Here is a 25,880-nt window from a genome sequence, read left to right on the forward strand (position 1 = left end):
TTGTGAAATACTTATTTAAAAGGAAAGGGAGATTAATATTTAAAATATTATCTCAAAACCACAAAAAATATGTATCCATCCAGAAACTGGGCTACATTTTGAGGTGTCTAGTACCTCTAGGCATTGTAGCTACTCTACTGTCTTTGAGGATAATTTATTCCAAAACTAACCACATATGTTCAACCAGTTTCTTTTCAGGAATGCTTCAGCTGCTGTTGGATCACAAAAATAAGGATCATGTCCCAAGTCTTTGAAGACATGGATAAGAAGGAAGTAATTGTTAATGATTTGCTGATGTAAACAAAAACTGATGGACAGCATAAGGAAATCATGTAATCCTGTAGTGTGCCAAAACCTGGTAATTTTAAACTGAACAGGAGCAAATGCCAGAGAAGGTTGAGTGAAATTAGTTGCATTATACACTACGCAACTTTATGTGTCTGGTAATAGAAGACCTGCCTCACGAAATGATAGGAAATTTTAAGAAACAAATAGTCTTGTGGAAGCGTTTATGTGTCTCGATGAATTTTTGTCACAACTAAACACTTCACTCAAAATGTTACTTGAAGGCTATGCAGGAGAAGTTTCGTTAAATACAGGAGAATTAAAGCTGTCCAAAACCACATGTAATGACGTATTTTGAGATTAGCCAAGAACTAGTATCAGTACAGCCTGGTACAGGCTAGGGTCGCGCTTCTGCAAGATGGCTGTCCAGTGCGCTAAACGCTGGCCATTAGACAGCCCTGCTGCTGTAACACCAGTGAATTCCGTTACTCGGAAAAGGCTGGCAGGATACTTGGCATATTTTATTATATGAAAAGTAAACCCACTAAGAATAGATTAATTGAATGAATAGTGTCATCCTTTCACGTGCAGAGGGCTGCAGCCTGTTCTTCTGGTGAAGCCAGCACCGCCCTGGGCAGCTGCAGAGCCCTGCCAATCGCTCAGCCCCTACCTGACGGCCTTATGCACCCTGCTCGTCCGCCCTGGCTCCCCCGAGCACACCCCCTACAAACTGCAGAAAATCATCGTCCTTGCGCGGCCCTGCAGTCCTCTCAGGCGGGGGGCCGAAACCAGATACCGATCCCAGTATCTGTGACGGCTCCCGCTGTCCCCCGGGTCGTGCCGTCGCCACGCAGGGCCAGGAGGTCCCACACCGGCGAGGGCGCGGACCACAGCTGAGTCCCTGGTCGGGACAACCCGCCACGCTGCGTGACCAGCTCCCGCGGCGGGAACCGGCAGGTCTGGGCTCCCGCGGCAGAGTCCCTGCGGACTCCCCCACTCCCAGGTTCTGCCACGCTGCAGAAATTCCCCAACTCCGAACTGCGAGGAGGCACAATCACGCTGACGCACGAGGGCCCCGGCAGCGCCACGGAGCCGCCGGACCCGCGGGAGAACGGCCGCGGGGGACCCGAACCTGCCGCCGCCGCCGAGCCCCCCGCCACCCGCCGTCACGCGACCTCCGCGGGGCGGGCCACCGCCTTGCCCCGCGGCCAATCGGCGCTTCGCCTGGCGCCGTCCTCCCTCCTCCAGCCAATGGCGCGCGAGCCTCTCCTTGGCCTGTGTCTGTGCGCGGCGGGGGGGCGGGGAGCCAGTGGCCGTTGGGCTCCGCGCCGCGCGGAGCCCCGCCCCGGTGGGAGGGGCCCGGCGCGCCCGGCCCGGCCCGGCCCGGCCCAGCCCAGCCCAACTCAGCTCAGCTCAGCGCGGCGGCGATGGGGAGCTGGGGTGTGCGGCTCCGGGGGTAGAGGGAGACTGGGGCGCGTCTGCCCGCCCGCCCGCCCGTACCCGGGAGGCCCGGCCGCAGGTAGGAGCCGCGGCTCCGCGGCGCGCAAGCGCCTCCTCGGGACACGCGCGGTGGTCCGCGTGCCGGCGGGGGGGCCCCGCGTTCCCCTCCGGGGTCGGGGTCCCCGGGGGACGCGGCGGGGTCGCACTGTACCGGCGGGGCCGCGGGGCTGGGGAGATCGGCTGGCGACTGAGGGGATGTGGCAGGTGCCGGGCTGCGGGGACTCGGCCCCAGGGTTGGGCGGGCGGGCGGGGGGTGGGTGTCCGTGCCCCCTGCGCGGGGTGCCGGTTCCAAGATGGCCCCCGCCCCCTTCCCCGCTCCCCGGTGAACCCCCCTGGGGCGTGCGAGGCGGGCGGGCGGCGGGGGAGCCCCGCGGGCCGTGCCCCGCTCTCCGCGTGGGGGTTCCCGTCGGACTGCGGCGGCTCCCGCGGCCCCTGGCAGCCGCGGCGGCACCGTGAGGGAAGGTCTCGATCCGCGCCCGCGGGAGGCAGGCCCGGGGCGGAGACCTCTCCGCGGGCAGCACGGTGGGTGAGAGGGGCGGGGGGAAAGAGTGGGTTTAATCACGGCTAGCGCTTCGGCTGTGCCTCGCTTTTAAAACCTGCCGGGCTGGCGGGAGGAGTTGAGGAGAGCTCGTTTATAGCAGGTAATGGATGGGACTAAACCATTAAGTGACATCAGACGGGCTCAGGAGACCTATAAACTTTAATTTATAGGCTATCGGTACCATGAGGTGTTTTTATGAATTGACTGAGAATAACTTAATTCACCTGTGAAGCCGGCTCCTTACTGATTTTGTTAATGCCTGCGTTTAATCAGTGTTGAGTAATAAATAGCGTTATTAATTTGGCGTGTTGCATGTGAAGAATGTAAATGGTGGTATTTGATGTAAGAGTTTGGACAAGTAGTAGACGCCTCTGCATGCTACTCTTATGCTTTCACCTTTGAATTCCTAGCTTCGTTTTATTTAACCTAACAAACTGCCTTTCTATATTTCCAGAGCTTTTTCTTTGATTTGATTTCTTGAACAGTTTACCACATCTTTGCCTTTCCTTCCCTCTAAATAAACTGTAGAATAACTTCAGGAGTAATAGCTTTCAGTGATTTTTAGAGTTTTTCCTTTTGAAGAAGACCGAGTAGTCTGGACAGCGGCAACCAGTGTCTTTAGACGATCTTCAGTACTTGAATTCAGCATTTGTTTCTTAGAGTTAGGGTTTTTAGATGAGGTTCAGAGTTCTTATTTTAAGTTTACTTGGAACAAGAGCCCTGTTTTAATGAAGCATGGGTTTTTTTGTTAAACCTATCTCTTGTAGGTGTTCATTTTAAAATAGAGTAATAAGAACTTTGGTATGAAGTATTATCGTTATTCTTCAGGTCTCTTTTAGGAGGGATGTTTACATTTTGGCCATATTTACAGACAGATCTTAATTTACAACTGGGTTATTCACTTACTGTAAGTATTGGTTGTTCTAATTGGTGTGGATGATCCAATCTCTAATCTCAATTAGAATTGACATTAGGATTTTGGTAGATATCACTGTTTGGATTGAGTAAGTCTTTTTGTATTCAGAATGGGTGATTGCATGTAGCTTCTAAAAGATGTCTTAAAGCAACGGTTAATTTAGGTTTGGGGATTATTTAATCTTGTAGCTCTAGGAATGAATGAATGAGACTCATCAGTTTCAACTGTGCCTGTTTATTCATCAGAATGAAAAGGAGTAAAGCAGTAACCTAAGCGGTGAAAAGTTGATTTAAATGATTTCAGACTCAGAATAGCTTTGGACTTTAACGTGAATGTGTTTGTATTTACATGTGTACACTTAAAAGGAGACAGAGGAAGTCCCAGAGCTGTAGGTTGCTGTTAACTGGCAAAGTACATCAAGGAAGGGTTGCTGCATGTTTATTCTGTTCTTGTTCTCTTATTTAGGCATCCACTAGCAGTCCTTATTAGAGACAGGATACCGTGTTAGATGGACTTTGAAGCTGAGCTAGTATGGCATTTTTGTGTTTGTAATAAAATCTTTTCTGTGTAGTAGTTTGCCATTCAGAATTTCAATTTTAAATTAGGCAGGTGTCAGAGCTGAAGGTTTGTAAGAGTACAGTATAAAAGTCAATACCAGCTGCAAAGAAAGCATGCTGATGAATGTACTCTTACTTTGGATGCTTATCTGCATTTTTGTTAACATTTATAGGACAACCCAACTCCTGATAGGAAGTGGTCACAAGTATGTTTTCTGAGTGGCAATTTCCAGTCTTTTCCTGAGTGCCTTGTGGGAGTACTGTGCTTCTCACGAAGACGTTGTTGTTGGAATCTGCTGCAACTTCTGTCTGTTTTTATGACGTTGCAGTGTTGCCTTTCACTGAAACTCCAGCCTTAGTTCTGCTTTCCTGTGCAGAATCTCCCCTTTTTGTGGCAAGTACCTGGGCACCCACGAGCATGGAAGGGAGCAGAAAAGATCTATAAAAAGTAGTTCAGTAGCAACTTCCTTCTAAACTGGTTCCTCTGTGTTAAGATTTACTGTAGGACTTGCTATGATAATAAGTAAAAGCAGGAAAAAAATCCAGTCTTGCTACTAGCGGTTAATTGTCTGCTGGAGTATCTTTTGGAAAGTTGTTGCAGTGAATTAAGCAAGTTTCACCATCTAGAACTATGTGAATTATGTGTAGGAGTCAAGAAAGCTTCCCACATAGTTGTGCTAATGCAGTTTAATCGCTGCCTGTGGTGTATATATTCTTACTGACCCCATCTCCTGAAAAGTTTTCATTCTGGCTGCTACTGTTTCTTGTTCATTAAGGAAAAGATGCAGTATATTTACATGTCTCTTCCTCATTTTAGCCTTAGAAATTTAATAATATAGCAGAATTCATTTATACTGGCTTTCAGTGGTTCGTGGGTTGCCTTGCCCTGTATTACAGAGGTAGAGACAGGGAGCAAGCGTTACTTAATACACTTCAAATAGCTTTTACAGTGCAGTATCCTTAATATCCCTTGACAGTTCAGACCACTAGTTCTGTCCCATGTCATCCTAGCTGTATGGCAGGTCTGAGAACAGCTCTGACTCCCCATTTGTTTATTTTACAGAACCATTTTGAGCATTACCATGAAGTATTCAGTAAAGTTCTTTGACAAGTGAGTTTCCAAAGACAGCAATAAATGATAGAGATACATTGACATACACTTTATTTCAGCTAGCAGGCTTGCATTTAGGGGAAAACCAGCAGAAACAAAAATAGTGCATGTCTGAAGATGCACAAAACTTTACTTTGATGTTCTTGAATATCAATGTCAGTTATGCTTAGCTACCAAAGAACACAACTTGAATTTTCCCTACAGTTTGGAAGGCTAACAAATTCAATGTGTTCTTACAGCAATAGAATTAAGCAGACTAGTTTTCAGGACTCCAGGTTTTATCCTGAAAATGGTTTATCCATCTACATTATGAATTATGGGTAGTATCAATCTTACCTCCCAGCTCTGGAGGAAAGATGAGCTGCTAATGTAAAAGGGCTTCAGTATATTTAAGCTCTTGGGATCACATCTTTTTATTGTGGTCAACATTCTTTTGTCACTTTAGCTGTGAAGGCTAATGTAATCCCACTATTGCTGCTCTTATGTTACTTACATGAAATAGAAGATCAAGTTAAAAGCCATCCTAGGCAGCACCACTTTAAAGTATGTCATATTTTAATAAAAGAATATTTTAATAGGAGAAAAAATAATAAAATCAACCTTGACAGTTGATCGTTAGCTTGAATTTTTATTCTTTAAAACTTTCTTAGTTCTTGAACCATGTGCAATATAGTCAGTGAGGTAATAAGCCTGCAACCAAAAGTTCCTGACATGAACTCATTGTTTACATTCTCAATGACATCAGTATTTAAAGATGATTATGGAACAAATCCATAAACTACAACTACAAACTATATAGCATAACTATGAAATTGGAGATGTGATCATTGTGGTTTGCAGTGTGCGGAAGAGATGGTGACATACGAACACAGAAACATCTTCATGTTTCCTACCATTTTGACTGTTAGGTGCTTGTCATACATGTAACAGGGTTGCTGTGTTTCTGTTACTCACATGCATTCTGTGGTCTGCTGCTCCATTTCTGCTCCTGCAGTTTATTGCCAGAAGGAGACATCAGATGTTTTCAGTTTGTACGAGGAGTAGGCAACGCACAGTGCCAGGTGGAGTGTTGAAAGAGACATTTGCTGAATGTCAGTGTGCACAGCTAGTAATGGTTTTGAGGTTATTGCTTCATGATAGCTAATCACTCTGCTTTGGAAAGCTGCAAAGAAATAAGCATCTTTACTACAAGCATGATGACACAAGTGCTTAAAGGGTTTCCAATATGGACCCATTAAGTGCAATGGGAGAAGGCTTACACCTAAAGTTTTGCACCAGAACTTGCTTATTGTTCACATACAAAATGTGATTATAAGTCTGTGAAGTTTTATGGGTGTTTATATGTTAGATAAAGCTTACCTGTACCCATTTTGAAATCATTATATTGCTTAATTATGGCTTTAAGAACAATTTGTCTAGGACAGGCATGGAAGCCAAACAAATTTGCAACTTGAAATCCTTTCTCTCCCAGCTCAAACAAGTCTCTTCTGACTTTTCTTATTTCTGCAGAGCTTCATGGAGAAACAGTTGTTGGGAGGTGAACTACTTTAAACTTACGCTTCTAACATTTAGAATAAAACCATGGAAGTATGTAGTATTTCCAACACTGACTAGAACCAATGTCGTATTACTTTTAGCCTTTCCTTTTTCCTTCAGGCTCCATAGATTCTCAGCTACAGTCTGGAAAATGCATACCTTAAATCCCCGTTGAAGTGAAGACAGTCATCCAGCTAGGATCACTTTATGATTACACTTTAGCCCACCATTTTCGGGTACTGAACTAGGCTGTGGCTTGTTTTCTATGGTCCTGAACAATGTGTGGATTAGTATGACAGACCGAGAATAATTTTATATCATGTGTAATACTAATAAATAAAGTGGTGAAACGCTGTTGTACCAGTATGTGGTCTAAGTATGCTTAGCTGTGTGTTGTTTCATTGTCTTGTAAAGACAGTCTCTGTTTCTTGAGTCAAGAATGTATTTCCTTATGTTATTCCATTATATATGATGGTGTAAGTTTTGAAAAAATAGGAAAGTGTATTGCTAATACAGCCAACAGTTAATGATGACTGATTACAAAACACGTTGCACTATGAATTGTATAACAACTTGAAGTGTAGAGTAAAACTGCTTCAGAGCTACTAATTATGTCTCAGAACTTGGAAACGTACACATCCATTTATATAAAGCGCATAGAAAATCTTTATTCCCTTCATAATTTATTGTTTCGTGGACTGAGCTTGGCTTTAGCAAATGAAGCTGTTCCAAAAGGAACAATGTAGGTTCAGATATGAAATGCAGAGCTGTTGTTTCACAGACGATCTGCTATGAATGCTATCTAAAGAAACGGACTTGACATTGCTAATTATAAATAAAAGAGAGTGGAACGTAATTATTTCACACATTACATGTGCCCAAATCAGAAGCTTCAACTAGCAGATGGAGAGGGTTTTTTTGTGTTTTTAGAGGACACCTTGCACGTTCAGCTGATAGAAAGCCTTGTTTTTTTTTTTTTTTAATCGCAGTCTGGAAGAGTTGCAAAAAGAGAACTGATCTAAAGAAACAGTCTTAAATTTCTTCACAGAGGTTTGACAGATAATGAAGGTTTTCAATGGTTTAACAGATACTGTGATAGAGGTTTTCAATGAATAGTTGTTCATGAGCAGTTAATTATCTCATTGTAATCTGGGTCATTTGGGAAGCTGTGAACACAGTTAACTTTTGTGTTAGGATTGCATTGTAAATGAAATGTGCGTGTGGAAGCGGGAACGCTGAAGCTGCATCATTTTGAGACTAGCGGTGCTGGAGAAGTGACCAAAGACAACTTCTGAACGGGCAGTTTCTGAATAGAGGCTAAAGTCTAACGAGGGTATGAAATATCTACTTTGCAGGTCATACCTAAAAATCCTCGCTCCTCCCCTAATTCTGTCCCTTCTACTCCAAGGCACAGTTACTGTTGCTCCCACCAGGGCAAACAGCAGTCCTTTGTTAGCTGCCTTGCCTGGGGCACACCCAGTCCTGGCTTCCCTGCTGCTCTCTTGCCATCTGTAGATCCTAGAGACCCTAAAGGGAGCCCTTTGCTGCCTGATCTCCAAGGTTAATTGATTCAGTAAGTCTTTACCTCCAGTACATATATAGCTAACCTGTAACTTCAGTCCCGCCAATTTAAGTTCTAGCATTTAATTTCCTATGGGGAAAGGAACATCCAGACATCCAGTCTGTACCTCGCAGCTGCTGTAGGCTTCTTATTCAAGAATAAAATCTGTTACTTTAATAACATGAAAATTAGATGTGCTAGAAATTTTATCTTGGTATTAAGAAGACACTACTAGTACTATAGCCCAGCCAGTCTTAAACTATCCTGATCAAGCTGCAGTGTGTGGCTCCCTGCGTTGAAAGCTTGTTGTGTGTTTGAAATATGATACAGTGACTTGGACCACCTTCCAGCTGCCATAACCAGCCTGAGCAAGGGTATCAAAATGGCAAACAAACCTCAGGGGATAAATCTGTGAGTGGCATGCTTTGAGGTAAGTGCTGAGTGGTGCCTTTGGTCCCTCATCTGACTGCTGTGAGAGTCATGTGCCTGGGCAGTGAGACCTGGAACAGGTCGGGCCAGACACCCTGGGTGCTTCTCAGGGAAGACTATTTAACTGCAAGATGGTTAAATCACGATGGTTAAAACGGAGAGCAAAAATAATGTGCAGCACCTGACTACTGAGGCAAGATAGAAGTCAGTCATCTGGGAAATGCATTTTTGGAAGGAGTGTAGAAAAGACGGATGTTGTCCTTTGTTTAGAACCATGGCTACAGCTAGCAAATGTGGACAGTTGAATACTGTTGTATTTGTCCTCTGTTTCTGCTGGAAGATAACTACTTCTAGCGAATGGTGGTCATGCATCTTGCACCAAAAGAGAAATTGTGACTGTAAACAGCAGATTTCAGGACTGCAACAGTGGAGGAAAATGTCTTCCTGGGCAGTTCGTTCTGGAAAGTTCTGCTGTGAGTGCCACGAAGGGAAGGAATTCACAGGGCAGTTACTGGAGGAAATGGGAGTCAAAGGAACAGTTTCACAATTGGAAAAAAGTTGAAAACTTCATTGTGCCAGATATGAACAACTTTTATTTCCTAGAAGCTATAAAAACTGTTTTCTAACAATATGTACTGTATTCAATATTATTTCTACTCCTGATTCCATGATAAATATGCATTTATTACTTAATACAGATAATTAAGTTTCCTTCTCATTAGGGCTTTTTATTGAACTTGTTCACAGTGATAAATGAAGATACCTTCATTTCAAAAGGAAAAAAAATGTTGGGGTTGGGACAGAAGGGTGTTAGAAACCAGCACAGAAATTTGGCTACATGGAAGAATTTGTAGCTGACATGGCTGTGGAAGAAGAGTTTAAATATTTTTAGGTACAGAAGGATGTTAGAGCAGAGTTGTAAAACATTTACTGGATATTATAGCAGAGTTGTAAAACATTTACTTTTTCTAGATACCTGATATCTGTGCAGATGTTAATATAACAAATATTTGAATTTTGGGGAGAAACAGACCCCAATATTTCACACAGCACAGGAGTTGTAGGCGATACCTGTTAGGAAAGGTTTGCAAACTCAGTAATCTTTTCTCACAGTAGGACCTGACTGATCTACTAATTATATTTAATAAATCATAGAACACCAAGGAAACTTCGGAAACCTTGCAAAATGCTACTTTTTTTTTTTGAGAAGAGATAGTGGGGGGTGACCCAAATCGTTACTGGTTGGTTTTCATCACCTTAACTGACTGAAAAAACTACAAAGAAATATAATAACCTGTAATATGAAGACAGGTAGTCTTAACCTGGTAACTCTTTACCAGTGGTTCACTTCTGGTTCAGCAAACCAAAGGTGGTGTTAGATTTTTTTTTTATTGTTCAGAATTAAAACATCCTGTAGTAAGATAAGTTTTCATTAAATACCCTTTTTACTGCTCTATTAATAGAGGCAGACAGCAGCTGTAACATAATATTTAATTCTGTAACTTTGTTGAGTAGGTGGACAAGTGTAATGTTGAATTTACATTTTACTCCTCAGACTTTCAGCTTTATCACACTATTTAATGAGTTTCGGCTAGTGGTTTTGGCTTCCTATGTGTGATAGCAATTAAATTTGAAAAAAACCAGGAGGCGTTCTGGTTGCTTTATCCAAGGACATTTTACATCCTGTTAGCTTACATCAGGGAATTAAATGTCCCACCTTATTAAATCACTTACTCTGTCTTCTTTAATGTTTTCATCTAGCTTGGATATAGCATTAATATTTAAAAATATATGTATCAGTTCAATAGACACATGCATTACTTATGAAAACACTGCAGTTTATTAAAATAACCCTACTGTCATCACAGATAAAAGTCTTTGGAATGACATGTAGTGCTAGCAGGTGCATTGTACATTTTCACAAGCTGGTCAGTTGAGATGGTGGTGGTAGTTCATGAAGAAAAAACACCTTGGTTACGTGAATAGAGTATCTCCAGATTCCTGAGAAGAAAATGTGACATGCACATTAGTACAGTCTAAGACTAACAGACTATTGGAACAGGAAAGTATTCATTTAAGTAATTGGACCCTCTGTGGCTGTTCAGTGTGTTTGTATTAACAGTTTCCAGTATGTCAGAGCAGCTACTTGTGTTAGTTGAGCTTTCTTAATTTGCCCACGTTGTGAAGATCTAAATAAAAAAATTATTATCCACAGCTGTGCAAAAGCAAATCTCATCTTGTGGTACTTATGGCTAAATATTTGTTTGGTTGCTAGTTTGCAGCTCATAAGGTCCCTCAGCTTTGGGGTAAAACCAAGATTGTGTCCTTCTTCCAGTGCCTGCTCAGGACATGGTTGGAGCTGCTGTGGTCTGTCTGCAAAATTCCAGCATGCTTCTGTTGCTCCTGGCTCCCAGTCTAGAAGGACAGTGTCCTCACTACAGAAGTCAGATGTCTTCATCCCTTTCCTTGCAGTGGGCTGCTTCTCATTCACTGTCAGATCAAATTCAAATGGTGATTTACCTTCTGTTTAGGTGTGCATTTGAGAGGACAGTAAGGAAAGGGCTAAGCTTTCCTTTAGTGCTCTCCAGTTATTGCTGGCCTTACGACCTATGTGCTAGCCATCATACATGAATTAAAATCGTACTGTTACCCTGTACCTCTTTCATGCAGGGCTTGGTTTTAATTCTGCCTTAACAAATACTAATGTCTTGATGCTGTTCTTGCCTTATATCTTCTCCTGGGTAGTGGATACTGTGTCTTCTTCCTCTGTAATTATTTTGCTGCCTTTAGAAGGAAACAGATTTCTCTGTAGTTCTTGAAATACTTTTTAGAGACCTTACATGTAATAATATATTGTTCTGAATTAGTAAGTAATGATATGACCTTTTCTTCTCCAAAATTCCTTCTTTAGTATGCGGAGATGTTATATTTGAATGCTTGACTGGAGAGATGAGTTTTGATAAGGACATATGTGACAGGCACGTATAGCCTGCTTACGCAACAGAGAAATAAGAACGTGCCACAGCCTGGCTGAAAGCCTCATGTCTGGTTACCTTATGCCAAATGTTGTGATGTTTTTTTACAATGTTATGTTTTCGTTGCTGGATATAGACTGTAATAGGTAATGCAAAATCCAGTTGTTTACATTGTTGCAGAGCCACTTACAAATTTAGAAACTAGAAGTTATAAACACATGGGAAAGTACAAATTTCCTCTTACTTGCAATTAGATTTCTTTTTTTTTGTCTTGAGGTTGGATGGTTTTATGCATAAACTCTCTCATATGCACACTTACTATACATAAAAAATATTTTGTAGTGTATATACTCAAGTACAAGACAGCCCTCACTGCAAGGAGGCTGAATATGTTGGTGTGCAGGTTCCTCGATAGCTGTTACTAAGAGAAACATTTGACCTTGAGTTTTAGATAACTATTGCAGCAAACCTCTCTTACAGGGTGTTTCCTACCTCCTTTGACAATGAAACCTTTCCTGGGCCAAGGTGAAAAAGTGAGAAGAATGATGAGGCGAAAAAAGGAAAATGTCAGGTGCTTACATGTCTTTTAGTAGAAGCACGTTTCAGAAAAAATTCTTCCTGAACTTCTGTTGGAAGGGAATAGAGTAGTAGTACTGTACTCCCAGAAAAAGTAAAGCTAAAGAAAAAGCTCATCTGATCTACTGGATCATACAGGAAACTTGTAGCTAAAAGAGGGGTGGTAAAAACTTTAAATAAAAGCCTCTTTTCTAAGGAGTCAAGGGATGAGCTGTTCTGGTCTCCAAGTAAGAAACTGATTTCAGCCCTAGCATATGAATTAATGTCATGGTACCACTGTCTACGTCAGTGGTTCCCAGTCAGTAAGTTGCATTGTCATGGGGCATAGTGTTTGTTCTGCTTTTCCATTTCTTTCTTAAACAATACTGAAGTGAGAACAGTATGGTCAGGCTGGCTTAGACTTCTCCTTGTAGTAGTTGACTTGATGCTGAGACCTTGTCTCCATGCAGATCAGTCAGGCTGTGTTCTGGCAGTTGAAATGAGTCAGATTTATTTCTTTGTGCTGGTGAATCAGGGTCACTGGTTTGACATTTTGTCGTGGGAGCCTTAGGCTTATGACTTGGTGTGTGATTGTACCAGCTGCCAGAATGTCCTATGTAGTTCTGCAAACTTCAAATTAAATATAAATGAAGAAAGAAAGAAAACTTGCTAATCAAAACTGCAAGGTTGCATGACTATCAACCTGAGACTTGGCATAAACAGTTACACTTCAGATACAGAATTTGTATAGAGGAATCAACCAATATGTATTTCCAAGACAGTATTTCAGAAAGTGTTGTTTCAAAATAAGACACAAAAAAACCCTCTGTGCTACTTGGGACACCAGATTCCTTTGCTGTCATTGCAGTGGCATAGCTAAATCATTCGGGCTGCCTGGACACCAGCCAGGGGCAAGTATAGGAGAGTAATCAGAATATCTGATAAACTGTAAATTCTGTAAATTGTCTGTAGGCACACCTTGGAAGAAGCAGAAGACAAAGTGAATGCATTTTGAGATAGAAAACAGGGAGATGTTAAGAATTGGCCCTGAGTGCTCTAAATTAGTTTTGTATAGACAGATTTTCCTTCTGTATGCTTTGCAGTGCTTACAGCGTTTCTGAAGAGTTCAGTTTGCATTTTTTAATGCTTATCTTGAGGTAAAGACCTTTTGTAGTAGAAGATATTCTTTCTAACTTTATTCCAGTTTAAGATAAATTTGTGCAAAAGTGCAATTTGTGTGTTTACAATTTTGTAACGTTTAGAGAAATGAAAACTGGTTTGAGTAGATTTCATCCTACAATTTAGCTACTTTTGTGTCAGACTGCTGTATGTCAAAATTTAAATGTCAGAATGCATATATATTACATTGTTGTGGTTTTGTAATTTGATATCTAATCCTATAGCAAAATAATCAAAATGGTCTGTAAACAATTAAGATAACTGAAATTGATCTCATTAGTATCCAATATGTCCCTTTCTGTATGTGATGGGGAGAAATGCAGCCAAAACTGAGATGTGTAATCCCACTTCCCGGTACTAGAGATCAACTGGTGGATTATGAGGAGGCTGTTACATAGGCCAGGGAGCAGAGAACCATTTATTACTTCCAGATGAAAAATGATCAAAGGCTGGAGGTGGAGCTGTAACAAGGATTTGAAAGTGGTCATTTGAGCTTTGCATCTGTTGCTAAGGACCAGCTTGCTGAGATTAGTAGGGTAGGTCAAGGAAAATATGTCCTCTTATGCTCAGCAGGGCTAGTGGCAAGTCCTTGGTAGTATCTTCTTTCAGCATACTTTTTTTAAACTAGTCTGAATTATGCAGTCATATGTCTGGAATATACTATAAATCAGATCTGCAGGCTCTCATAGTGAATAAAAGTGTATGCTATTTTGATGACAACTTTAAAAAAGTACTGGCATTCCAGTGTAAGCAGATGAACTAAAATGGTAGGAAAATGTTATGGTGTGATATAAACTAACTGAAAATGGATTCTAATGCTCCCTTGCAGATACCATGCTCTGTGCTTCGCTAAGAGAATGAAGTACAGTTTGAGATTAATTTACATAAATTTTACTCCTCAGACAGAAGTTTAATTCTTGTTCTGCAAACCTTTTCTATGTGTTTAACCACAATGGTTTTGCAAGAGACAGGGAGAGGGGAAATCAACTGAAAAAAGGAAATGCTTTTGAATTCTAAATTTTAAGTGAAATTATGTGCTAATAAAGGAAAAAATATATGCTGTAGGTCTGCTGATGAGCATGTAAGATCAGTTATACTTTCTTCAGAAGTAACCAAGAGAGGATGTACAGGAAAATAAAATAACAAATAGCTGTCAAGCAACGTTTGTTTTGGTGTAGCAGTCTAGCTATTGGTAAAGATTGATATCAAAACTTTTGTCTCTGACAGGCTGTGTCTGGACCATTTGTTTGACAGCGGCCAAAGAATCTGTTCTCAAAATGTGTTTTAAGTACTTATTTGAATAATTGTGTTTTGGCTACTACAACTCAATCAGGTATTCTCTAGAAAAAAGTATCTCCTATAGTTTTCTTTTTTTATGCTGCCATGTAATTTCCATGACTGTCCTGAGCTTGTGCATTATGAGAAGTAGTGAATCGTCATGTTTGGTTTGCCTTGGATGTACAACTCCTGATGAGTGCTCATACTTTCCCCTCTTCTACAATTCACCCTGTTGTTGTATTTTGATATAAGCCTTTAGAAGGGAACAATAAGATGCATAGTGTGATCAGGGACTTTGCAAATAAGCAAGTGGAGTCTATCAGCCAAAAATATTTTGCAGTTTCTCTTCAATTTCAGATACACAGCAATAATAAAATGAAGATACAAAGATCCCCTCTAGCCAGGCCTGTACCTGTTAGTGTCAGTCACCTAGCCTGAAAGACTTGTAGGGGCAGGTAATAGTCTGTATTAGACCAACTTGTATACTTTGCTACACATACCTTTAGATGTCAGGCAAGTTGAAAGGCTGGTATGACTGAAAGACCATCTGCTCTTTCAAACTGTAGTTTAGCCTAATAGAATGTGTTATTTCTGCGGACCGATCATGTCTAACCAATTGTCTTAAACCATCGTGGTCACTGTAGTTTTTCTGGTTAATAACATGTGGGCAAAAGTGGCCATTTGAACCTTTCAGTGGCAAAGCAGTTGACAGCCAGTTTTGAATCTTGCTGCCTGAGCTGAATGTAGTCGCAACTGTAGCAAATAAAGAGCCTGTTAAGTATGTTAGACATAAAATTGTTTCGGGTAAGATGATCTGCTGCATGGATACAGAATGCTAGGGGTGCAGGTGATAGGACTGCCTAGTTGCATGGAGACCAAACAAGTGAAGGTCTTTCAGATTTGGGAGCAAGTACTGCATGAGAGGTGTGCTTTTTGTGGCTCTTGTTCGCAGGGGGAGCGAATTTTTAGCATGGAATTACGAGAAGTGAGGTTACAGGTCTAAGACGTTTTATAAAAAGATACTCTGTCAAGTTTATTCTTGGCAAAGTTTGTCCTGCTGTGATATTAATATCTTTTTTTTTTCTTTCTTTCTGTGGTATAATTAATCTTGGCTATTGCCTGACAGATGGCTATATCATAGTGTTGTATCAGAATGATGTTATTTGCTTGACAGTTATTGTTCTCTTAGGAACGCAGGACAGGAAAGGACCTTCTTATTCATCAAGTTTATTTTCATGCTTTTGTAGGTTTTATGTCATACAGTCATAGACATATGGAGCACTGTCTTAAAAAGCAGCTGGGCCTTTTTGCCTCACTATTTTAATTAGAAGCCTGTTCCAACACTAAATTGCTCTAATCATGAGGAAGCTGCTTGTAATAGTCAACATAAATTTGTTCATCATCAGTTAGTAATAACCAGTTCTTGTGCCAAGATTGTCCTTTTATTTTAAATAGTTTTTTCTTACAATTTTATATTTATCTCGGTGTGTTTATACACAGCCCTTGCTTTTCTGCTCAGCTTTACTTTTTCTAGACTAAGGCCAAGTCCTTGCTGTCTCTCATCGGTTCTGTTGTTGAAGTGTATCACCAAATGAAGGTCTGGGTACTGGGAGACTTTTCAGCTTTCACATAGCAGGTTTTTCCAGTTCCCTGGAAAGGGTGTGTCTTATTCTTTGTACTATTGCTGATAAAAGAAGTGAATAGTAGCTTCCTTGTTATTGCAGTGCACCAACAGAAACACAAAGATAGAAAATTCTGTATTTTAAACATTGTCTTCAAGTGGCGAGGTTGTTTAAGCAGTAGGAACTCACAGTGTATCTACTAATTCAGGAATGCAGGCAATCCTATGGAAGTGGTGTTGAAAGGCAGTCAGATGTTTGATTGCTTCAAGTGCGTGGGTTCCACTTCGTGTTTTTTGTTTTTTGTTTGTTTTTTTTTTTTTTTTCCCCCTCAGGCTGTTAAATGTTCAGATCAGTATTCTGTGGCTGATCTGTGTGCAGACAAATTCTTTGTGCGTTTTTAATGAGTTATTGCAAAAATGTGTGATCAAAGATAAGTCAGATCTATTACAAAGGAATCAAAAGCTGGAGTTATGTTTAAATATTTTTCTGACTAGTATTTATAGATACTTGATACTTCTAAGGCTCTTAATAAATCAAAGTACTCTTCAAAGATTTATATTCTTAAGATATTAATGAAAGATGTAAAAGGCAGGAAAATTTTTGCAAAATAACCTACGAAATTTATAAAAAAAAGTTTGAAAAACCTTCAGGAGGAAGACCTGACCTACTTTCTTCCCATTTAAAATCCTAAAGGCTGTTGTGTTGGAATAAGTAAAACAAACACTTAACACTGTTTAAAATGCAGTGGATGGTTTTATATACCAGGTTTAAAAAAGCACTTAAGCCTTCTGATGTTCAATACTGCAGCTCATAAAGATTAGGCTCCTGGCTAAGAAAGTATGGAGGCAGGCACCTAAGGACGATATGCTGATGAGATGCTGATTTCCTGGCTAGAATTTGAAACACATAATGTGGAGTGCTGGTGCAGTGAAGCTGCTCAGTAGGAAACGAGAGTATACCTGAGACATTCATGTAACCCTTATATTATTCAGAAAATAAATCCCATACCACTTTCTGCAGTTTTCTCTTAGGAAGATGCTTTTGATGCCTATCTTATATGTAGTAAACTAGCAGTTATCTATCTTATTTGTCCAAGAAGGAGGCCTTGATTCTAGGTCCTTCTCAACCTGAGGGAGCTCAAGCCCACATTTTTCTCCTCTTACAAGAGTGCCATAACCCTGTTGTTCACGCTTAAGGTAAGTGACCTAACCACCAGACTGCAGATTCAGACTTCTTGCCTACTGTCTTGCATCCATCAACTTGCACTTCAAGCTGCCTTATGGTCAACTTCATTAGTAAGGATGTGGGGGGCAGTACCCCACAGGCTTATGGGTTAGGTTTTCTTCTCTCCTTTCCAGGGAAGGAAATTTTACTACTGGAGAGTAGTAGAATCTACATCTAAATAATCTGGTTTTATTCTAATTTCATATTCTTAGCAATTGTTTGAGTAGTTTTCTATTTAATGTTTGATCAGAAAATATTTTAACAACCCGAGATAGTGTAATAAGGAAATGGAGTAATAATGTCTGTCATTGATCTCATCACTTCTGGGGATGAAGTTTTAGAGTTGTTTTAATTGAGGACTATTTTTCTTTTTTTAAAAAAACCCTTGCATGTATTTTTTTTCCTGAGACAGACTGTGATTTTGAATCCTGATACAGGAAAAAAGGGAATTTATAGCTGTTTTAAAATAAAGCTATTTTCTGTAATGTGCAGGGCATACTGGAGGGCCCAGCTATGAATCTACTTCAAAAGTTAAAAACTTTTTTCTTTTTTTTTTTCTGAGTGGTGGCAAAACAATTCTGCAAAAGAATAATTTTCTCTTCAGATGAAGAAGCCAAGGTTACAGAAAATGGGAGATCTTAGAAAGGAGTAACATAATTGTGAAACTTCCGGGCTGTTAAACTTCCAAAGCATTCAAAAGTAAACTTGATGTGTGTGTTTCTGTGTTGCCCTGTGTGATAACCCTCAAAAGTTGTACTTCTACCAGGGCAAAGTTGTAAAAGAATGAAATTTAGCCAACTTTGGCTCTTAATGACTGACTTACCTTGAAAGTGAAAAAAAAAATGAAAAACTTTACTCCATGAAACAATGCAAATAAGCATATTAACTTTTGGTTTTTAGCTACAACCTGCTAAATCTTCTGGGTTTCTCAGAGTAAGACAATGATTGCCTTTGCGTGTGAAAGACTTCTTTAAATATGCAATTCCTGGGTGTAATGAAGTAGCAATAATGAAAAATATTTTGAGCCACTGGTATGATTGCACCCTTTTGGGGATGGCTGTGAAGCGGAAGGGAGATACATGTGCATGAAGGGCCGTTGTGGGATTGGGGTTTGTGACCTGTATTGTCTGGAATATGAAGTAAGCACAGACCATACATCTGATCTTCAAGACATCTTACCTTAAAGTGGTTTAGTTTTCATAGTTGGCACTGTTCACTGCAAGGAGCACATGTGCAGTGTCTTGGATACTTCAACACATTAGCTTCTGCCAAATTTCACTCGTGTTTCCAAATGTAATATTATGCTTATGTCCTATCCTTTCTTTGGCACTGAATTCAAACAGCACCTGTTAATGTTAAGAATAAATGAAGTTACTGTAATGTTGAGGATGAAGAGGTTTTGGTGAAAGAAAATTGGATATGAGATTTAGATTTCCTGCCTAATTAAATATTTAAAGTGGAGGTGTTCTACTTCAGTTTTAGTTAGAAGTCAGCAATATAATGTTAGCGCATGCCTTTTTACTAAAATCTTCTTTCATGAGCTGGTATTTACTGATATTCAGTTCAAATGCTTTTATGTAATAACCTGAAACACGCTGGAACATCACTTTTTTTGCTGGGAGGTAAGTGTTTTTTCCAGAAGCTTGTAATTCATCTGCATGTTGATTGACTCTCATTTGCGTTTAAATCAGCTTTATCAGAGTTATGTAGCTTATTGGTATTCCTCTTCAGTTTGACAGCTGAAGAATAGAAGCCGTAAGTATGAACATTAGGCTAAGGCTTACATTGTGGAGCCAGCAATCATTTGTTCTAGTACTCTGCAGTAGAAGGGTAAAACAAAGATTTGCTGCTTCAACCAGTGAACGCTAGTGAGTTTGCCAAGTTCAGTACTGCTTCAATAACAGGTCAGGTCATAAATGAAACCTTTTCACTCTGTCTTCTGCCTGCAGATCTCCCAACAAAAATGTGGGCATGGAACAATCACTGAAACTACTAAAAGCAGTCAACATCTGCTCTGTGAATGTTACTGCTATGGGCAATGTAGGGTAGTGTAGGGATGCATAACTGTTTATTCTGAAAAGATAGCTACAGTGTTAGAAATTGTTTCATAATGTGGGGTTTTTTTAAGACTGAAGAATATCTGGGGGAGGAAACTGTTCTGGACTCTATAACTGAACTTCTCTGAAGAGTGGTAGATGAAGGACCATGATGATTTGGGCACTGTTATGTTTCTGATGGGAAGAAAGAAGTGTGGGGCAGAGTAGATGATGTACCCTTATGAGGATGTAGGCAAGGAGATGATTGAGAAAAGGAATCCTCTGTGTTGCTACTCAAAATGTACGGTGTGCAGCTCCTTGGATGGGGAAGGAGGAGTAGCTGGTTGTCACAGACCAAGAGATCCAAAGGGTTTGTAAAGAAGTTGTGTGGTGTCTACCTTGCACTGAGAAATGTGATTAACATGACAGGTTCTCCAGTAGATAAATTGTGGAGGAAATTATCTGGGGAGGACAGACATAATGGGAGAGAGCTGGTTGAGTTCCTTAATATGACAGTTCAATACCTTCATCTCTTAACAACGATAATGAAATGCACTTGAAACTATCAAAAAAGAAGTAGAAGAACTAGCGATCTTAGTTGCAGAACATTGTTTTACAAGCAATGTGCATTGCTTTCATTGGAATCAATGGAGTAGAAGAAATGTGATGATACAAGTACCCTTCTTGTTTTCAATGAAAACTAGGCTTACTTCAGTTTGATTTACTTGTGCCTGGTTGTGTCTTGTTCAAATGTGTTGTGGTTTAACTCCAGCCAGCAACTAAGCACCACAGAGCACTTGCTCACTCTCTGCCCCCATCAGGAGCAAGGAGAGAGTCGGAAAAAAAGTAAAACTCATGGATTGAGATGAAGACAGTTTAATAGGACAAGAAAGGTGATAATAATTTAAAAACTGAAAACAATAGTAATAAAGAATTAGAATATACAGACAAGTGATTTACAGTCTAATTGTTAATCACCCACTGACCAATGCCCAGCCAGTTCCTGAACAGCATCCCCCACTCATCTTTCCCTCTAGTTTAGATACTGAGCATGACATCATATGGTATGGAACATCCTTTTGGCCAGTTTGGGTCAGCTGTGTTGCCTCCCCACTCCTTATGGCCCCCAGCCTACTCGCTGGCAGGGCACAAGAAGCTGAAAAGTCCTTGACTTGGTATAAACACTGCTTGGCAGCAAGTAAGAACATCAGTGTGTTATCAACATTATTCTCATCCAAAATCCAAAACAGACTATATCAGCTACTGGGAAACACATTAACTCTATCTGAACTGAATTCAGGACAAAATGTCAGTCCTAGCTTAGAAGCTACAGAAGCGTCCTCCCCTATAAATCATTACTTGAAAGTAACATAGCACTCGGATTTTTTAAAAAATTGGAAGAGATCATTCTAGACAGATACTATTTTAAGATTATTTTTATGGAAGGGCTTCCTCTTCCTATTTTTTCAGTTGCTTACTCACTAGAGACAATAACAGATGAAACTATTGTATTAGTTAATCTGTTTGGGCACAGAAAAACTAAGAAGGTAATGAATTCTAGTTTGATCTGAGGGAAGTTAAAAACCTTGGCTTTTATTAACCATGTTAAGTTCAGTGAAAAGCTAAAAATTATTAATTATTATACTTTTGTGCACATAAATAAGTTTAATTTAGAAAGGTTGAATTATTGGTGCCTTGTTTCCCTAGATCAACACTAGCACTTTCACCTTTTTATGTTTTCTATGCAGATGAAGTAACTTGTTCAAGACTTGTTTTTCTACGTTGCTATCTTGCTTAAGATTAATTCTTCTGACATACAGTCACTAGCCAAAACTGTGATTATATCAGTTACAAAACCAGAAAGTAGTATTTTCATTGCTTTAAATGTCTCAGTATATATTGCCAGCTTTTTAAAAAAATGTCTTATTATTAGATTGCACTGCAAAGTGTTTTATTAGTTTTATTACTATTTTCAAGTAAATTATTGGAAACTCTTAACTTATAATTTTAAAAAGCACATTACTTTATTTGTTGGATAATACAATTCATACCATAATTTCATCACCATTTCTAAAATTCCTCATGCCCTTTCTTGATTTTCTGTGAATGATGCCATTATTCTGTCTCTCACTTGAACTCATAAAAAGGAAAATGTTTTCCAAATTCAGCATCATATCAAAACTATATTTAAGTCTTAGTAATTTCAAATCTTGTAATAATATCTATAAGTTATGTTCTTTCTTACGAATTTAAACATTGCAAATATTTTGGATCACATAATCTCTTTTGTCAATTACTGCAACATTAGCCTTTCTTGTAATACATAGCATCTGGTTATGATTCTCTCTGCAACACAATTCTGCCACAAAGATTTTACAAGGCTGTCGCTTGTACCATGTCATTCTTCTTTTTCTTTTTTTCTGCAGGATTCTTTTTTGTTATTGAGTTATATACAGTGTACCAGACCTCCCTTCAAAATCCTTTTGTTTTCTTCTCCTATCCTGCCTGTCATTAACTCACCACCAATATATGGATATGTAGGGGTCTACCTCCAGTCAACCCTAACTGCCTTTAAATCTTCATATGAATGTCTTGAAGCTTTATCTCATGCTGCCCGAGGGGTTTGTTCTGGAGATACAAGTAAAATGAATGCATTTCTTCTGATGGTCCTTCTTAATTTTTTTTCCCCCTCCATGTAAAAAAATCCAGAACCTTGATGAAGGCAAGACAGCTACTGTTCTTAAACCAGAAGGCAAGCTTGGCTCCAATTTAACGGTGGTCTTGTGTTCTGCAGTGGAGTGCTGAGGGAAGTCACATAGCTGGTTGGTTGCTTTCTAAGCACTCAAAGCACACAGGTATTTTGGATTGCAGGTAACACTGCACTGTAACTTTTAGGGTCTGTATCTTAATTTTGTAGTTCCAGTTAAAACTAGTATAGCACTTGGTGGGCAGCATATAGTTTGTTAGCCTGGAATTAGATCTTAATCACAAGTAAAATTCTGAAGGATCTATCTTGAAACTGTTGACCAAATGTACAGTGTTTTTTACAATGTGTCCAACCCAGATCTTTCATAGTTAAGGGGTCTGAAGTCACAGGCTGCAGTGTTGGTTACAGATGCTAAGGGATTAAGAATCTGAATATTTTCTTACATAGAACATAATTACTTTAGCAATACAACTCCCTAATCTAAGTTAAATTGCTCTTTTCAAATAGTCAAGCTGATCAGGTATGGAGAAAATGCATGAAGGTATGATCATACTAGGAACTGTGATTACATAAGGTCCAAGAAACAAAGCAAGAACCAAACCCAGGAATTTTCTAATTAGTTTTCTAGCAGTCATATAAACAATTAGCTGCTTCTTAATTCTTTTTAGTGTGCATAAATTTCTACAATTTATATAGGAATTGGTCACAAATTTAAGACAAGTGTGTAGGACAGATGAAAGAAGAGGCAGCTAGAGAAAGGCAGTAGTCGTCACGTTTCTGGGCCTTTAAATATATTTGCAAAGATGAGACGTTCAGTTCTAAACAAAATAAAAATGGATACAAGTGCATGTGCAGACTTCTTTTGCGTCATGATGTCTGTATATTAATAGAATTCAGAGAAAAGAAGGCAAACTTAATTTCCTAATTCCAGTGAATAGCTGTATTCAGCTTCTTATTGAGTAATTGCAGAAGGCATTTCTCATTTTAGTGAGCATTCTGAATCCCTTCTGTCTTGTTTTTCTCTGTTTTCCATTAGATATTTGCTGTCTTAAACGTGTTTCTTAGCACTTCCATCAACATTGTATTTATTTTTAGATAAATTAAGAAGTGATTGTAGTGTGTAACTTGTAATGGCTAGCTTAAGGAGGTGCTGAGTTTGAAGGACTTTATTATGTGATGGAGAGTTGTGGTTTAATGTGTGAACTTACTACCATCTTCTTTCCTAAAAGGGAAAAATGTTCTCTGTCAGAAACATCTTACAGAAAGTATCAAATGGTAGCTCTAGGGTTTTAAGTTAGTGAGATATTATGTGTGTCAAAACTTATACCAATTTCCTTGTTACACCATGAATAAAAAATACTCTGTAAAGATAACTTCTTGTAATAAATGATCTTGGCTGTTGCAAGCTGCAGGTGGGGATCTCACATTTTCTTTGCTATATTCAACAGACGTGCCAGGGAAAACAGACTTATACATCTATGCTTAAGCATAATATAAAAATATTATTTTACTATATGTTTACTTCATAACTGATGACTGATTGTGACAACCTGTATGATGTTATTCACATTATGGTGTTTCTGACTTTGATTACTTTCATATGGAGTTTGGAGTTACCGCACTTGGCACTGTTATGCCATCTCTCATCCCCCGTAAATGGTTTTGTTTTACTTTTATCTGGGACAAGCATAGAAAAATGTGTATATGCACATGTATTAGGCTTTACAAACACTGTTTTCTTTTAACATATATTACTATGAAAGCATATTTTTGAAGAAAAGATGCACTTTTGAGGTTTAGGTGACAAGAAAGAGCTTGACTTAAAAATTTAGAGACCAGGAGGATAGCTCTGCAATAGGGTATTGAGACAGTGGGTTCCTTCTTTTTCCCTGATCAAGAAAGACAAAAGAGATACAGCATCTTGTAATCAGAAGTAGAGCATGCATCCCTGTTCCATCACCCAGTGCAAGTCATATGATGTGATGCATGTTGAATTTTGTGACCCAGTTATTGTGTATGAGTATGGGTTGGGCCCTGACTCCTACATACTTGCTGAAATGTCGGAAAGTTCCTGAGCTTCTGTACAGGCAGAAAGGACATGGAGAAATCCACAGCCTGTTTCTAAAATCCTGGGCAAAGTTTTTTCCCGAAAAAATTTTGTGAATGCTGGGACATTGACTTCTTTTCTGGGACTGATGTAATTCTCTGTGATTCTGACTGATCAAAATCTCCTGGGATATTTAGCCACTGTAATGAAAAGAGGGGTAGCAGGGTACATCACAAATAATAAATGGCTTTCCCATTAAAAGAGGGGAAAAAAAAAAGTAAATGAACTAATTTGTTTGGAGAAGAAGTTCTTGAAGGAAGACATGAAAGATGATTATAAATAGTGGGAGGACATTAATAGGAGATTATTTATTCTCTATTTCTGAGAATTTGGGGTACCAAATGCAATGTAAAAAAAAAAAAGCTTTACACTTGGCATAAGCTATAGAACTTATTCTCACAAGATATTGTGAAGAGTCAAAACAAAAAAATGTGTTCAAGATGGAACCTTACAAATCTATTGGTAGTACTGGTGCCAGTCCAGAGTCAGTCTGACTGAGATGCTCTGCTGCTGGTCACTGGGGGGGAGTAAATAGATTTTAGTTGGGTTATCTTCAGTGTGTGTTAGATACTCTGTCCTGGCTCTCCTGAAGGTAGGATTCTATACTACACGGACCTTTTACTCTGGCTAAGTATTGAAGGGCTTGGGGTTTAACTTAGTTACTGTTTTCTCTCCTGTGTGAAAGTTGTCTGAAGAGCAGGAAGGTGGTGTCAGGCCTTTGCTAGCAGTGGAAGAATATAGGTTAGTGGGCTTCAGTCATCAAATGGTTTTAGATTATCAATGGCTTGTTTTCATGTTGAGGACACAAATCTAACTTTCAGGCTGTGCACATGTTATTCACAGGTGGATCAGAAAGTGGCAAAAGAGAGACAGAATGGTGGTGGCATTGCAGATATATTCTGGATTGATAGAAGCCTAAATAAGTGACTGAAAATAAGTTCTAAATATCTATAATTTCATACTAAACTAGAAGCCAGGTACTTTCCCAGGTGTTTGACTTCATTTTCTATAAAGTATCATGTCGAAGTACTATAAGAATGATTGAGATCAAACATTTCCACAGTTGACATGGAATGGATGAGTTTGTTATCCCTGGATTCCAGCTTGTCCTGGTGGGACTGAAGAGGTGACTGTAGAGCGTGCAAAGCCTGTGACAGTGTGTTGCTCAGCCTTCCTACCATATATATACCCTGTGCTGGGAAACAGGACAGGTGAGATCTTGGGGAAGACTTGTAATCGTTGTTTTATTAGTTGCAGTTCAGACTTGATGGTGGTTAATGAGTGCTGCCTAAACAGACAGCGTGGTTATCTTACACTCACTAAAATAATATTTTAACTATTGTTATAAGAAATTTTCATACTTACTGGCCAGTTATACTACCACTGATTGTGGCAAATGAACGCGTCCTGAATGACAGCTGAGTCTCTACACAACCAAATACAACTATGTAGATGAAAATATTTAGGAAGTGTGGAGAAGTCTGGATTTGTAGACTTCTCTGCCCTATGTTTATTTAAGTAGTCTGATCCTGTCTTTAGGTTGAAAACTGATCTCTCTACTTATGAAACTAGAAGGAATGCCTTTTTTTCTTTCAGTGTTAATTTTGAAAATATTTCCAGAAGGTGGATCATTTTTTGGAGAGGCTGACAAATTTTTTTTTTACTTAACATCAGCAACTGACTGGGAATCAAAATGTTTTCATGTGCATCTTTAAAGCCAGGAGTGAACAAGTATCTTTCCTTCCAGTTCAGATAATTCAG

The 25,880-nt window shown here is 39.6% G+C and overlaps 1 protein-coding gene across 1 annotated transcript in view; it reads left to right on the forward strand.

The window, feature by feature from the left end:
- The first annotated feature begins 1,703 nt into the window (after positions 1-1,703).
- The window catches only part of MPP7 (MAGUK p55 scaffold protein 7), a 164,798-nt gene continuing 140,621 nt past the window's right edge, over positions 1,704-25,880 (forward strand). Inside the window, exon 1 of the mRNA XM_074900069.1 lies at positions 1,704-1,804. The gene's annotated coding sequence lies outside the window, so the exon portion shown is untranslated. The remainder of the gene's footprint in view (positions 1,805-25,880) is intronic.

Source organism: Athene noctua, chromosome 2, assembly GCF_965140245.1.
Source record: "Athene noctua chromosome 2, bAthNoc1.hap1.1, whole genome shotgun sequence".
In the NCBI taxonomy this organism is placed as follows: Eukaryota; Metazoa; Chordata; class Aves; order Strigiformes; family Strigidae; genus Athene; species Athene noctua.